Genomic DNA, 17,034 nt, shown 5'->3' on the forward strand with positions numbered 1-17,034 from the left:
TGAAGTTTAAGTGAAGAGCCTAGAGCTTTCTCATAATTACAATTAAATCCTTATTATAAGTTCCTTTTTAAAAAATATCTATTTAGTTGAAAATAGAAATTTATTTTATTTATTTATATGTGGTGCTGAGAATCAAACCCAGGGCCTCACATAGGCTAGGCAAGCACTCTACCCACTGAGCCCCAGCCCCAGCCCAAGTCCTTATTATAAGTTCCATGCACGGAGTGTGTGTATGTGTGTGTGTGTGTGTGTGTGTGTGTGTAATTTCCTTATATTTGTATAGATCTTCGTTGTTTTCAACACATTTTTACATGTTCTTATTCCATTCTCAAAAACATCTTGTGAAGTAAGATAGGAAAAAAAAATCCTTATAATGATAAGATGGTGGTGGTGGTGATGATGAAGAATGCTTACCATATGCTAAAGTCAAATACTCCACCTCTTTAATCTTGCTTAGTTCTTTCAACATCTGCTGGTGTAGATACTTCTGTTATTCCCATTTTATAGACAAAGCTAATTGAATTCTTCAAGGTAGCCCAGCTTGTAAGGATGTATTTTCCACTCAGGCAATTTAATTCGCAGAACTGCATCCTAAACTAAAACTCGATGGCATTATTTCCATTCTGTAGCTGAAACAATTAAGACCCAGAGTGAATTAAGTAGGGTTGCTTAAGATTTCCCAGCTGTCAGTTCTAGAACTTGGACAAAATTTCCTACCTTCTATTTGGAGGTAGTAACTATATAGCAGAATTATATGGAATCAGAGAGACTTCCATTCAAATGGTGCACCATTGGGCACTGAATGTATGACCTTGGATAAATCATCTAATTTTTAATTTGCTCAGCTCAAGCAATGGAAGTTATCATACCTACTTTCTTATGTTGGAGATTATATATATATACATATGATGTCTGGCATGCAGCAAGTAAACATAAAGTAATTATTATTATTTGTCAAGGACTAGTTCTTCTACTATACCAGCTGTCTCTCTAAGTGAGGGTCCAGATCTAGAGGGTCTTAGGAGTGGTGAAATTGCAGTTGATTGGGGGAAACTGTCATAGCAGCCCTCAATCATTTTTAAATATGAGCCACAGGCTGTTGGCAGGTGCCACCTGATAAGTCAGCGCCAGCTTAAGTGAAGGCTCAGAGATGGGTCCTGGATCTGAGAAATGCAGTAAGGTTCTGGTGAACTTGACAAATGTAAAGCAATCATATCTTGAGGGTTGGAGGTTTAATAATCTTCATACTTTCTCCTTAGCAGAGCTGCTGGCGAGCATGATTTCTTATTATTTCTTCTAATAAGTATAGGTTCCCTCCTGAAAGATGAGATTCCAAAGGTAGTTCTGGAAAGCTGAGCAGAATATGGTGCTAAGAAAATGGGTGAATGCTGAAGATTGTTCTCTATGTGAAGTTGTTCTCTATGTGGAGTAGACTACTGAAATATACAATTGGTGGGTAGTTTTCAACGTTGATCCCCTGAGTAAACATTGGTGTGCCCCAGAAAGAGTTCTATTTCAGAATGATTTATAGTCCATGGTGCTGTAGCATGATCTGAATTACCTTTGGAAGGAGGAGCAGCTATCAAATGCATTTAGAGGATAAAAATAGGCAGATGAGCATAAATGCGGAAATGTCCTAGGTTTCTCTCTGTCTTCCAAGGAGATTTTCAGGGGCACACCTAGGGAAGCTCTACTTTCTGATGCCTACTGGCACTGAAGGTTGAAGTGTAGAAATTTGTGAATTGTTTGCTTCCTGATGAGGTTTCTGTATGCCACCCCCCCACCCGCCCTGCCACCCTGCCACAAAACTAGAAGGAATCTCAGAAATGAATGGTGATATCTAGCTTTCACAATGGAGTTGAAGTAATGCACAACTGTTTAGGTATTTTAGGCATCTCAGGCAGAAGAAATGATCAAGTCAAGCATAATGATTTCCAAAAAACCATTCTGAGGGGGGATAGAATCTTGATAGTAAAGTAGGCCTATATATAAACTCTAGAATCAAGCAAATCTACATTATCTCTAAATCCTACTTCTGTCACTTAAATAGCTATGAATCTGTGGGGAAGTTATAATATTCCTCTAAACCTCCACTTCCATATCAATAAAATGGAAATGATAGTAATACCTATTATATAGGTTTGTTTTAAAGATTAAGTTAGAAATCCACATATAGTCCTTAGCAGTTTCTAGTCTGCAGTACGTGCTCACTGTTACCTTTTGTATGATTATTCTAGCTCTCCTGTCCAGATATTATTGATCCATTAAGGTCGGGAAGTTAGAGTGGGACCACTTTTCTCTATCTTTCTTGTAGGTCAGTATTTATAAAAGGTCAACCTTCACTCCCGAAGGCAGATCTTCAGCTAGGCCTAGCCAAGACAATTCCCAGAGCTATGAGCAGAAAGAGACAGTCTTAGCTGTTGACAAGCCCCTTAGGTATCTTCTGGCCCTGTCACCAGAGACAGGAGGCTCAGAGAAAACCGTAGGCAACAGCTCTCACTTCCAGCCCGCTGCCAAGGCAGGCAGAAAACAGGATCTCAAGCCAGCCAGTCTGCAGGTGCAAAAGCCACTGGAGATGGGAGACAGCTGCAAAGCTGCCTGGCACAGCTGTTGAATATGAAGGTCAGCCAAATTCATGAGGCATCACCTCGATTGCACTGGAAGAGAAATAAAGGGAAAGTGGATTAAGAGAAGTTAATGTTGGATGTGGCTCTTCAAGGTGGTCAGCTAGAGTGCTTTCATTATAGGACTGGACTATGCTTTTACATTGGGGCACCCTGAGAACCAGAGAGGGAAATGAACTGTCCCTTTCCAGTTCCACAGAGATGGCAGTGCAGAGTCAGCTTTTGGTCTGGATCTCTGGACTCTAGTTTTTCCTATACATAATTGTAGCCATTGCCTGTTGGCAATTTGAAGGACCAAAATAATGCAAGAATTTAGTATACTGAGTTTCTTAATAGTGAGTTTTTGAAAAACCATATGAAGCCATAGCACATAAGTGAATGCTTTTCTATATGATCTTCTAAATCTCCTAAGTAGGTAAGATTTAAGTGGCCCAAATCTAAATGTTTCAAAGCTTGAGAATGTGTTTTTCTTTTTTAAACAAATGAGGGAACAGATATACCACCTTTTCTAATAGTTGGGCTTTATGTGACTTGTAACACTTTTTTTAAACTTTTTTTATACCAAGGAAAATTATGTTTTTCTTTATATGTAAGGATGGTAATAATAATGGATTTGATAAGTGCACAGTACCATTATTTCACTGACCCTATTGTAACCAAGGATGAACATTTGCAAGAAAGCAAATCTAGGTTGGTAGTGCATCCCTGGTCCAATAAATAAATAAAAAAGCTAAGCTAAGTGTGTCTGGATGGGAGTGGAATGCTTAACCTTAGATTCATCAGCATCACATTTGAGAGCTGAACTCTGAGTATTTTCCTGAAATGTTGAAGTCAAACATCTACCTACCCTATCATGCAATGCTGAATCCCTAGATTCATTAAACAGATATTGTACCTACTGCAGCCAATGAAAGGTCAAATTGCTGAGAACGGCCGGCCAGGCAAACAAACACACTGTTTTGTATTCTACCTTTAAAACACATCAGAGAGCAGGTAAACCATTTCCAACTTACTTGAATACAAGGGAATTATAACATGACATTTATACCATCTTTCTTTAAACTTATCTAAATGGCTTAATAGTGTTTGAGGGAAATAAGTATATGCCCAACAGAGCATCAACTCCTATAGAAACATAATGCTTTACCTACAGGTAAACTACACTTGTAATTTGGATCTTTTCCAGTTGAAACATTTTTTAAAAGTATAAAGAGGTGGGATTAGTTTTAATGATGTATTCAGTAATCTATTTTAGCTATACCATTCTATCCAAACTATTATTATTTTAACATATAATCAACATAGAAGTAGTCATGGTGATATTTCACATTATTTTTATGCTAAGACTTCAAAATCTGGTGTGATTTTCATACTTACCAAGGGTCAGTGGGACTGGCCACGTTTCAGTGCTTAATAGCTGTGTGTGGCTTGTGTTAGATTGCGTGACTCAAGAGGCAGCCTGCAGACTCGCTCCTCCTCAGTGGGGATTCCAGAGCTTGCTAGAACTGCCTAGGACGGATGCTCAGAAACATTTGGTTTTCTTAGTCGATACGATTAAGGCAAACAACTCAATACCTACTAAGCACAAACAAAAGTAAATATTTGGTAATAGATTTTCCTCAGGACTCAAGGAATTCATTTACTCAGCTATCTGGGGTGAGTGTGTTTTAATCAGATTTTTTTTTTCCTGCTGTGACCAAAAGACCTCACAAGAACAATTTTAGATGAGGAAAAGTTTATTTTGGGGCTCACAGTTTCAGAAGTCTCAATCCATAAACAACTGGTTCCATTCCTTGGGGCACAAAGCAAGGCAGAATATCAAGGCAGAAGTGTGTGACTGAGGAAAACAGCTGGGAACATGGCATCCAGGAAGGGGGTTGGGGTGGGGGGGAGAGAGAGAGAGAGAGAGAGAGACAGACAGACAGACAGACAGACAGCAAGCAAGTGCCTGCACTATCTCTGCTCAACAAGGACAAAACATAAACTCTAAGGCACACCCACAGGGACCCACCGTCTCCAGCCTACCCTACCTGCCTACAGTTCCCTCCAACGTAATCCCTATCAGGGGATTAGTGCACTGATTAGGTCTTACCTTTTATAATCCAGTCATTGCATCTTTCAACTTTCTCGCATTGTCTCACACACAGGCTTTTGGGCGACTTCTCATATCTAAACCATAATAGGATGTGCAAAGGAGGTTAGTGTATTCTTATAAGCCCACTGAAGGTCGTTTCTTTTTTGCCCCAAATCTCCTTCCCTTCTGGCATCCCCCTGCGGTAGCAGATAGTTGAATGAGGAAAGGGGCTCTTACCTCTGACCACGGCTGCTTTTGAGGCCGGATGGTTACATAGACACACTCACTTCTGTCGATGCTTGAAACGTAACTGGAGGAGATGTATACACATCCCCCTGCTTTGTCCCATTATCCAGTCATCAAAGGTTATTTCTAAGGGTGAAGCTGTTCTTTCTATGAAGACCAAGTAAGAGAAAGTGAACTTGTCTCTTCTGAAATTGTCTAATGCTGTGTTTGCCTCCAGGCTAAGGGAAAAGCCCTACTTTTTGTTTTTTTTTTTTCCTCCACAGAAGGCAAGTTTTGTCAGTGGTTACACTTTTATTGTTGACACTGTACCTCTGTATGAGTGTTTGTGCAAGGCTCATAAACCTTAGCAACTTCATTACTCACCAATTAGTTTCAAATGAATTTTACTGTCTTGACTCTAATGATGCTGTTCATGGAGCAGGCTCCATGTTCATAAAGGATTTCACATCTGACTGCCTGGAAGGCAGGTGCAGAGTGAGAGCCACCAATTCTTTAGCTGGGAATTATGCTTTCAGAGAGGCCCGCCAGGTCCCTAAGGACAAATTGCTTCCTGTCGTCAGGGCTTTCCCCTTCTGCAGATTTCATCCTCCTTTTCCTTAGAGTCTACACACAAGTATGGAAAATGTCCTGGAAGCAGGACCAGATTTGGGTTTCCAGGTTATTGTGAAAATTGTGAGATAATGGACATTAAAGTGATTTATGAACTGTCAAGAGTTTTTTTCTGCAGATGGAAGGAAGGAAGGGCCCCAAGGAGAGTGTATAACTCAAGAATATGCTTATCCTGAGAGTCATTCTTAATTGCAAGAAAATTGGGGTGCTAGCTCAGATTTATCTGCTGGGGGGTACCCCCATTCTGTTTTGGCAAGGCAATATCTTAGGAACAAGGTAGTAAGAATTCATTTTTCTTCTCTTCCCGCACCAAATTTATGACATTATTTCCTTTCAAGGCAGTTGACGAGAGACATTTCATCCTGTTTGTAGTTGGATTAAAAATTTGAGAAAGAGCAGCACTATTGTTCCAAAGCCAGAGTAGGTTGGGCTTATATATTCTTGGTCCCTGTACCTTCTCTGAATTCAGTTCACTTTGCTGATTTCTGATTGCCTTGGAGCAGACGTGAATTTATATAGAGTCCATTATCTTGCATGTCCAGGAACTTTGTCTCAGAAATAACCAGCTTAGCTTCTTTCTTCTCTCCTTTCTTTCCTCCTTTACTTCCTATCTCCCTCTATTTGGTATTAGGGTAATAGCATTTGATACTAGGATGATTTGCAAGTTTGGGTCCTTTTAAATGGCTAGACTTGTTAAAGTATTAATAACATTAACCTGGAAGAATTTTTGACTATTGGGACTCTGTCTTTTTCCCCCCCTTGAACCTAGTACATTGCCTTACATACAGTAGGTGCTCAATCAGTGTCCACTGAATGAACAGTGAGAAGCAATAAACAATTCTTGTGAGGCTCTAAAATGTGTTGAGAACCCTACAGAAATATTTTCTTTTGCTCTTCACAGTGGCCCTAGGAGGCAGATGACATCGCCCCCGTTTTATAGATGAGAAAACTGGTTGACAGAGCCACATGAGATTTTCCTAAGGTAATGCAGTGGCATGATACTTGGGTTTGAAATCAGGTTGGTGACCCTCCAAAGCCCCTGCAGTTTTTGTGCTGCATTTTTGAAACTTTAAATAAATGCCTGCCTTCCAGTCTTAAAATAAATAGTTCTTTCTCAGATAATGTAACTTCAGGGACATTTATATTTAAGTAAGAGAGTCTGACATGAAGACGAATCCACCTTTTCTCCTCTAAATCCCATTCTTCCATGAAATTTCTTTTTTAACTTTCACAAAAATAACCAACACTTACTGTTTATAGGCCAGACACCGCCATTAGGGCTTTACAGGCATTTAATTCTCCCAGGACCTCGTGCAGCAGACACATCACGTTTTCAGTCATCATATGAAGAACTTATGACATGAGGTCAGTACGCACTGTGTCCAGGGTGGCACTGCAGATCCTGGACTTGTTTTAGTCCTGTCTGACTCCAGAATGAAATCCTTTTACTGTTTCATGACCCTCTTTACTCGTTCTGCTTTTGTATCCAGAACCATCAGTTGTATATTCCTATGTCTGTGGTTTGTTGAGAATCCTTATAAGATTGTAAGCTCCTTGAGAGTTTGGCACCTTGTCTTTATCTTCTGTATTGTCCCAGCTAATGCTCACAGAGGACTCATTTAATACTGGGACAGTTCTCAGATCCTGATCAGATGATCAGCCAGTCTTTCTGTGAAACTAAAGGAAATGCTTGTTTATATCTCAAGCGTTATTGTTACCAACATCATTTCTGTGCCGTAAGCAGACACTTTTTGTACCCTATGCCACATGCCCTCCATCTACCACTGATTTCAGATGCCTTTGTGCTGGACAGTTACCAGGCAAGATGGCTGCCTCCCATCTTCTGTGCCTTCCACTGGTCTGTACTTTTGCTTCAAGGCTTTTCCTAAAACCTCTGAAACTGTGGAAGGCTATCTTTGGGCAGCACAGAACTGTGGGGGAGTTAATGCCCCGGGGAAAACTTCAGCCAATGGACAAAGGAAGAAATGTCTAAGCCTCTTGTCCTTCAGAAGGAAATTCTTGGGTACACTCTACCCAGTCCCTTGAGAATTAGCCCCCAATACCAGCACCTGCTGGTATTTTTTCTTCCAATTTTTCTGTTTTTCTCCTCTCCCCCATTCCCTAACTGCTGCTTCCTGAGAGTCTCTTCAAAATAAACTCCTTGCACCTAAGTCCTTGTCTCTGTTTGTGTGTATTTATTTATTTGATGGTTAGAGTAAATGAAAAACTAAATAAGATACACGCTTGTTTTCTAATGGTCTTATGCCCAAACCCACATGATCTCACTTAAAGTGAATAAATTATGTGATTGGAGTAATTAGAGACATTATCTCATAGGAAATAGAGCTTTGAAGGTCTTGGGTAGATAGCGGTAAGGTGAGCGGAGAGAGTTTCATTTCAGAATCACTCTTTCCACCTTTAATACATCACAGCGTATAACCAGTTATACTGATGCAAAAATTATAATGCTTAGAAAGGATGCTAAAATGAGTCAATTTGCCGCAAACTAAGATGACCACATATTCACTTTACCTTCACTGTTACTTGCATTATTGATTTTGGTGTAAAACAAGGCTAACCTCTGGTGCATTCCTAAGTCTGTGGTCCATAGAACTTGTCAGTCAATACATTTTTATGACTCTTTCCCCCTGAATCACTGTCCGGGATTTATTTATAAAAAGATCTCAGATATGATATTCATAATCACCGAGCAGTCACCTTACCAAAAAAAAAAAAAAATCGAGAAAAGAACATGGCAGATGGTGTCATGAAAATCAGACTAAAGAATACCCCCTGTAATGATGAGAATGGTGGCAGCGAAGTCCTAGCATATAGATGGATGACAGAAGGATTATCTGTTGTTTCTGGGCTCATCATAACCAATATATCAACTGTTTGAAAACTTTTTAATTAGGAGGATCAGCAGGATTTGTGTCTGAGTCACGAAGATAAGACCTTTCACCTTAAGTAAATGAGGAAAAACTAACCATCAGTAGCAAGAACTGCATTTATTTCAGAGTCCAGTGCAAATAGCATTAATCTAATGAACAAGGGCAAGGGTCTAATCCCTGTGTGGGCCAAATCAGGCTGCCTGGTTCTTCCTCCCTAGCAGCGCTCGCTCTCTCTCTCTCTCTCTCTCTCTCTCTCTCTCTCTCTCTCTCTCTCACACACACACACACACACACACACACACACACACACAGACACACACATAGATCTAATTGATTATGCCACAAAGTACAATTTAAATCTGACCTTGGTGCTTGCCTGATGAAAACCATTTACTGGTTTCCCACTCTATTTAGCATAAAGCCTGACCCAGCACAGGTTGGCCCCTGCCTCTGATTTCTATTTTGAGGGACTGTTTCCTTGGCTCCTTGATTCAGCCAAATTGCCATCTGACTCATGCAGGATATTGAAGAGCATTTTCACGCCTTGCCACTTGCCACTCTGAAATACTGGACCGAACCTGTTTTCCTGGGTTTGAAGATGACTGCCTCCTCTATGTCTCAGCTTAAATAGGATCTCCAAGAGGCATCTTATCCCCATGCCCCTTCTCTCCTCCCAGCCTTGTCTGGCACATTCTTCTGCTTATCCCCTTTGTTACTTAGAACAAGTCTTATTTAGTGTATTTATTTGTTTGCCTGTTCATTGCCTATTTTTTTCTATGAAGAAAACATTTGTTCCTCAAGAGTCAATATGGTGCCTGACCTCTAACAGATACTCCATAATCATTTGTTGATTGTAAAATTCACACTCCAGAGTGATAGGCTAGTACCACCTTTTGTACACAGGATGGACATGAAATAATTTACAAAATTTTTTTCAGACTTCAAATCTAAGCTTTTCAAGCATTGGTGGGTGATTCTTGGGTTGGTCCTAGCTGGAAAACTACTGGTCATGTTTGGAAATTTGTTTTGACATACTTTGCATAGGTCTGATATTGGTTAGAAGTATCTTGACATCCATGGACAGCCCTCCAGCTACTGAGTAGAGTTCTTATCTTACCTTTAGTGCAGTGCTCATTGATATTCTGGAATGAAGAGGTGAGAGCATAATTTGAAAATTACATGTCCCATCTTGCTTAGTTTTGAAATATGTTAAAATTTCTTGAGTTCTTTGTGACTATGAGGTTTACTGTTTCAAATTGATTTTGCCAGGGTAATGTTCTAGCAGTTTGAAGGCACCTTACAAATACTTAAAAAAAACCATGCTACTCCAACAGCCTATCGAGGGGTCTGTGTGGTGAGGTGGAGGCCCCCTGCCATCCTCCATGCATGTGAGCCATCTTGGAAATGCATCCTCTCACCCCAATCAAGGCTGCAGATGACTAATGCTCCAGCCAGCTCAGCTGCTTCTAGATCTCTACTTCACAAACTGTGAGATAATAATAATGCAGTTGTTCAAGCTGCTAAATTTTGACCTAACTTTTATATTACAATAAGTAATAAATACACATAGGTATCAAAGCAATGATGTAAGCAAAACCTCATCAGCCAAGCAGGCATTTGTTTTAATTCCATTGTCTTTATTATTCTTTACCTAGCCCCTTCCATTGGTAGCTTATTGACCTTGTTTTATTCTAAAAATGGTAATATAGTGTCTACCACGTTCCCCCCCCCCCCCAGTGTTTTCCCCAGTCTGCTTTTGGTCTCTTTTGAGGGTTACACTTTTGATATTCAGAAATGTGTTCATTTGCAAGTGAAATAGTAAGTGCATCTCTTTCTTTCAGAATTTTTCAAAAAAATAAAAATAAACAAAAACTTCTAGTTTCCCTTTCTAAAGCTTTTAGTACGTACTCAGTTTTTGAATGGTTTTATTTTTGCATATTTAAATCTTTTAAGGTAATTTATTTATTCTGGTGTGTAGCTACTCTTGTGTCAAGTATAAATTTCTCCCCACCTCATTGTGGTACGGTCTAGTGTTTCTCTTACATGGTGTTCTGCATGCATTGTAGAATTTAAAGGACTGTTAAAGTTATAATAGATTTGATACCCTTACTCCCTTTATTTACTTGGCCTTACACGTTGTCAAAGAAAATTTACATGGGTCTACTCTGTATTAAGTCATGGGATTGCTGTCTGATATGTTATTTCTATAAATTCCTTGCCACTTAAGTTTTAGATGGTTATGTTTTTGAGTTTCTTATAAGTAAAAAAGTTCAAGGTCTACAACTTCATATATCTTGTTTTGAAACCTTTAATCCACTTTCTGGCTTAAAGAATTTCACCTTGACCTTCTGCCTTCCTTTGGGTTTGGGTCTGATCTACCAGTCTGAACCTGCTGAAAAGTCCACAGTCAATTTTCTTTTAATTAATATACTTACTGGAGCTGACATTCTGTCACCCTCACTCATGAGTCCATTAGTACCTTCCCCAACAGTGTTCTTAAGAAAGTCAAAAAGACCCATCAATTCTCTTGATACCTTTCTTTAACTTTCATGCAAGTTCAAAGTAAAATATCAATTTTGTGGAAGAAATTTTTAGCTGTGACAAAGTCATCTTGTAATTTCTGTAATTGGGACTTGACCTAAGACTTTGGGTTTTGAATGGTTTCCAAGCAGCTACACTTGAGCACAAGCTGATAACGGCTGTTCCGTGTTTTCACCCGTACTGCATCATGCTGGGCTGACATCCCTTGGTACTTCTGTAGTAGATATCACTGGCAAATCATGCTGTCTGGTTTTTATTTCCCCTAAAGGCAAGCCCTTTTTTATGCATGGTAAACCTATATCTTTGGTTCTTTCTGCTGAAACATTTCAACTTGAAAAAAGTCACTAATGCTTTTAAAAACCATTCCCTCTTTATTATCAGAGTACCCTTGTCACTCAACCATACCAGTGAATGTTTCGGTACTGTCTTTGTGTTAGGGGCAGAGTTCTTTTAAATGATTTGTACACTCTTATCTTCCTATTACACCTACTACATCTTGTGCTTTAATAATTAAAGCAATTTTCTATGCCCTGTTTTATATCATCTCACAGATATCCTATAAGACTCACTCCCTTGCTTTAAACTATCCAATGGCCATGTCTATAAACTAGCTGTTTCCTGCTACCCCTGGGCCTTTGAACAAGGTGCTGCTTCTTCCTGAAATGTACTTCCTTTTGGCTTCTCCTTTTTTTTTTTTTCACTGAGTTAAGGGCTAGTCATCCATCAAATCCAATTGGAAGCATTGTTTGCTCATTATTTTTTTGTCTTCCAATCATCATCCATTTGTTTGCATGATTTCCAATGTTCAACTCTCTCTCAAGACCACAAATTCCATGGCAGCATGAGCTGAATGGGTCTGGTTTGACTCAGCAAATTATGGCCCTTACATCTAGTGCTATGCCTGGAATCAGAGGCCCAAGTATGTGTGGAATGAATGAATGAGTGGTTCCTGATTATATACAATGGAAAACCAGCCCTGGAAACCTTTACTAGATCTATCATGGTCCTACAGCAACTAAGTAGCAAACATAGACTCAAACCTAGGTCTTCTGTTGACTATCTTTTTATGATCTTTCTATTAAATACAGCTCTTCACACTTTTAATTCAACCTCAAAGTACTTTTTTTCTTACCCTTGCAAGTGACAGGATAACTGATCCACACCTTGAATGTGGATCTTCAAAATAGGAAATAGGTGTATAGCAGTGTGTCCACCTGTATGAGGGTGGGAAGTGCAGGATGGGAATCATCTCTTTTCAATGGACTTTTTATTTTACTGTATTATGGTTTCAGAGAAATGTACTGAGCTTCAGGATGTATCACAGACTCATCAGATCAAGGGCTGTGGAGGAAGATCAAAGCATTGTTTAGAACTTACCTCATCTGCTTAGCCTGACGTTTGTGAGATGGAAAGAGTATTAGATTCAGTCAAGATATGTTTCTCATACTGAGTATTCTACCCATTAACTGTGAGACTTTGCACAGGTCCCTAGACTTCTCTGGTGTTAGCTTGCGATCTAATAAATGACATGTGTGCATGCTGAGGATGGTGACAACTCTAGAATTATTGGCAGAACTTCTGATTATGTGACTCCCTTTTCCCTCACAGTCTTTAGTGACCTAGAATGTGCTGTGACTCAGGAATCAATCTAGGATGGAAACTTATTCCACTGCATAACTCAGTTCTTCTGAGAGCTCAGGCAGACCAGTCCCACCTGTGTTTGAATTATAGCAGTTTTGTGGCCTCATTGTAGACCATTTTTAACAAGGAAGAATTGAATCCATGATATGTTTATTTCCAGTTAGAATAATGACATGTTAATACCTGCGGGGACTTTGGGAGTCAGTAACTGTAGCAACTTACTTTATCTATGAGAAAAGCTGAAGCTCAGAGAGAGAAAATGGAGAAGCGGGACTCATAACTGAAGACTTTGGATTCACAATTCAGCTTTCTTTCCACTGTGCTGAGCAACTTATTTTATAATCCTTTGTTATTTTCAGCACACTTTAAAAGATCTTAAAATCATCTCAGATATAAGCAATGTTCACATCTGGAAATCTTAGTGAAGGATTTTTTTTCTAAAAAAATCTTTTTTCTGGTAGAAATACCCTTTTTCTAATCATAAAGAGAGTCCATGTTCACTGTAACAAAATTCAAACTGTTCGGAATTGTACAAACTAGAAAATGAAGCATTCTCTGCGATTCCCAACCCTCCAGTTCCCAACCCTCCAGAAGACAGTCATTGCTAACTTGATTCAAGTTCATGTAACACACTATTTTCATTCTATTTTTTTAATCCCTATTTAATGGACTTGTTGACAACAGTTGAGCACCTTTTCTTGTTAGTGCATCTAATTTATTCTTATTGGCTGGGTGAGAATCTCTTTGTTACTATACTATCCTTAAGCAAACCTCTCCTGGTGGATAGTTACATTGTTTCCACTCTTTCTCTATTTTAGGTAATGCTTCAGTAAACATCCTCTTGCACTTGTCTTTGCATATTTATGTTTCCTCCTGACACATTCCTGCAAACCACACTTAAAGTTTGTCCTTGGGCACAGAGTATGTATGTAGAGCAATAGAGTTAGCCAATTCGTAAGGCAGGAAAAGATGGAGATCTCAGACTGGGGTGACTTTAGGTAGAAGGCCACAGAGTACACAAACCTTTTCTCGGTCTGGCTTTGCCGTTTTGTAATCACCGTTTTGGGGAACATTTCGTTGCACCACCTTTCTCTGTAACAAATTTTCTAAGTTTTTCCTAGTTTCTTTGTAAGTAGTTGTTTCACTGGAAATACCTTTAATCAGGTCAGAGATCCTAGAGTTTAGGTTATTCCTTCCAACCCACAGCAGTTATTTTCCCTTCAGCTCTCTCTCTCTTTTTTTTTTATGATACCATGAGGTATTGGGAGAGTCTACCAATTATGTGTCAAGGAGTGAGAAAAAGTGGAAAAATATTACTTCCTGCTAAGAAATTGTCATTTGTGACTTGAAAACAAGCTGAAGACCTCTCTGAACTGGCTTCCTGCCCAGGAGAATCATTGACAAGGGAAGAGTCCCCTTGGGTTTGGATTTTCTATTCCCCGTGGAGCACTTAAGACATACCTGGGCTTTCATTAGGCTATAGCTTCCCTGCACTGTGTGGTCTGTGTCTGTGATGAAGGATTGCTCTTTCCTTAGCATGAATCCAGAGACTCGTGTGGTCTGAAAAGGAGACACCTCATGGGGTGACTTCTTACCTCTGGAATTTCTCTGGCAGCACCTCTGTAGGTCATCTTTTTTTTTTTTTTTTTTTTTTTTTTGAGTGGCTGCTTTTGTTCTTTGGAGCAAAACTTGCCTTCCTGATGCAGTTGTTCAAACCCTCTGTAAATGAGATAGAGATGACCTTTCTAAGTGCATTCCCTGCCTCCTCTAAACATGCCCTGTACTCCAGTCAGTCCTCAACGTCTTTCTTTCTTGGCTGATGCCATTTTCTCCCCGCAATAATGACATTCATCTAGAAAAATGTCACCACTCCCACAGTGTCTTCTTTCCTAAATGCCTCCGACCTCTTGTGGCATTTTAGCTGTTCCTTTTTGTGTGTGACACTAATAATTTTCTGTTCTATGTTGTAGTTTGCTATGTGCCTGTCTTATTTCTCCTAGAAGCATCTAAGCTTTTTTTGCGAGCAAGATTGATAGGATTCTGACTATTCCTTCTACTCCTCCAATGCCCAGGACTTTGCCTGTTTTATACAATAAGTGTTATGCAGGAGGATGGATAAACTAGAGTGGATCTTTAGTTGAAAATCTCTGTGCCAGTAATGTTAGAGGATGAAACTCCTTCCATTTGGGGACAGTTTTAATTATTAGGCATTCAGAATCAGAAAACAGTGTTGTATATATCCAGGGTATCTAGAGTCAGCAGCCTTCCACAGACAATGAAAACATCTGCCCAGTCATAATCAGATGAGTTTCCTGATAGGTTAAACATAAATTTTCATTCTTTGGCAATTCAGTGATTACAAAATTACCTGTACACCATGACTTTGTCTCTTTTTAAAAGCACTGTATCAAACCCAGTAATGCCTCCCTAACATTCTTTTATAGACTTTTAATTTGGGGATAACTTAGCTAAATTTGTAGTTGAAGTTTAATCACATGGAACAAGTGTTTTATGACCATCACTGTGGCTGCTCTGTGTGTTAGACTCTGTCCATCCTCAGACTGGTCAGGAGCACTGTGTTAGGTCATGCAGAGTATGTGCTGTCTGGTGTGGGAATGTACCATGATGTGACCCTGGGAACACAGCCTTCTTGAGCTGTGGACTGTACATTTGGACAGCTGCAAGGAACTGATAGTCAGGGACATATACTTGCAATTTGTAATTCTGGACCCAGATTTCTGGGCTGCTATAACAAAGTACCACCATTTGGATGGCTTAGAAAACAGAAATATATTGTTTCACAGTTCCGAGGCTAGAATCTGGCAGGATGTGTTCCTTCTGGGGGCTATAAGGGGAGGATCTCTTCCAGACATCTCTCCATGGAGCATAGATGGCTGCGTTTTTTTTTTTCCATTGTGTCTTTTCACATCAGTTTCCCTCTATTGATGTCCAGATTTTACTTTTTTAATAAGAACATTATTCATAATGGATTAGGACCTATGCTAATGACCTTCTTTTAAATTGATTACCTCTGTAAAGATCCTGTCTCCAGGTAAGAACACATTCTGATGTATTGTGGGTTCTGACTCAAAAATATCTCGTTTTTGTGGGGCTGGTGGGTGAGGAGGGAAACAAATGAGCCCATAATTACTCCGTGTTCAGGACCTTGGAGAGCTCACTTTGAATCCCAGCTCTGCTGCTAGCTGTGTCCTGATCAGAGGGAACTTGTGGGCCTGTGCCCCAAGCCACATTTGATAGCAAATTGGGCTATTCCAGTATTATGGATAGGGCATAGGCAGGAAAGGATAATGGTGTCAATCAAGAAACTGAGGCAGAAACTTTGATTATAGATTTGGCTAGGCCTTACTCCACATTTTCTGATAATGGAACTATGATGTCAGGCTGATTTTCAGCACCATTTACTTCAGGAAATATGTGAGTCTGGAGGGGATCTGGTACAATCTGGATCATTTCAAAAGTTTTTCTATTTGAAGAGCCTGCCCAGCTCTGAGGAGTTGGGGAGAACAGGGAACCACACATCCACGGACTCTTGTGACAATACTGTAAGACAGAGAGAGACAGCTTCCCATAGATCTACAGATGCTGCCCGTGTTACAGGAAATTCTTGTGTAGTCCTACTTAGTCTCCCAGACATCCTGGAAGTCTTCACCTAGGTGTCATAAAAAGCTTGTAGTGTTGAGAATACCATAGCTGGCTTTTGTGGAGATATGACTGTGCCTTTACCACCTCAAAATGCCATGTAATGCAAGTGTAAATTTATAACACACATGGACATACAGACACACACATTGCATACATGGAGACATTTGGAACACACACACACACACACACACACACACACACACACACTGTACGTGTTTTGTCTAGAGGGTCATATGATCCAAGAGGGAGGAGGCAGATTTTAAATTATGAAATAAATATACACAAATTCCTATATAAATTTATATATTTTAATTTTCTCTTCCTATTTCAGTACTTCCAAATGGTTAACAAGAAATATTATCCATTCCATTCATCGGTATCCTCACAGGTATCGTGTGAACCAAGTAAATAATCAGACTGTACACACATCAGCCCTGGGCAAACTTAGGAAAACATGAAGGAGGTGATATGTGAGTGTCTCTTTGTTCATCACATTCTGGGGTAGCACATAGCAATGTAGAATGGCTAGAAGTCATATCTATCTATCTATCTATCTATCTATTGATTGATCATTAGATAGATAAATTTTTGGTACTGGGGATCAAGCCCAGGGCCTTTTACATGTGAGGCAAGTGGCCCATCATTAAACTACATCCCAGTCCTTCTTGGGGAATTTCATGTTGACTGGAGTCAGGAGCAGCCAGGACATGGCACTAAGATGCGTTGACTCAGCATTGATGGTTGG

This window comes from Ictidomys tridecemlineatus, chromosome 16, assembly GCF_052094955.1.
Source record: "Ictidomys tridecemlineatus isolate mIctTri1 chromosome 16, mIctTri1.hap1, whole genome shotgun sequence".
NCBI lineage: Eukaryota > Metazoa > Chordata > Mammalia > Rodentia > Sciuridae > Ictidomys > Ictidomys tridecemlineatus.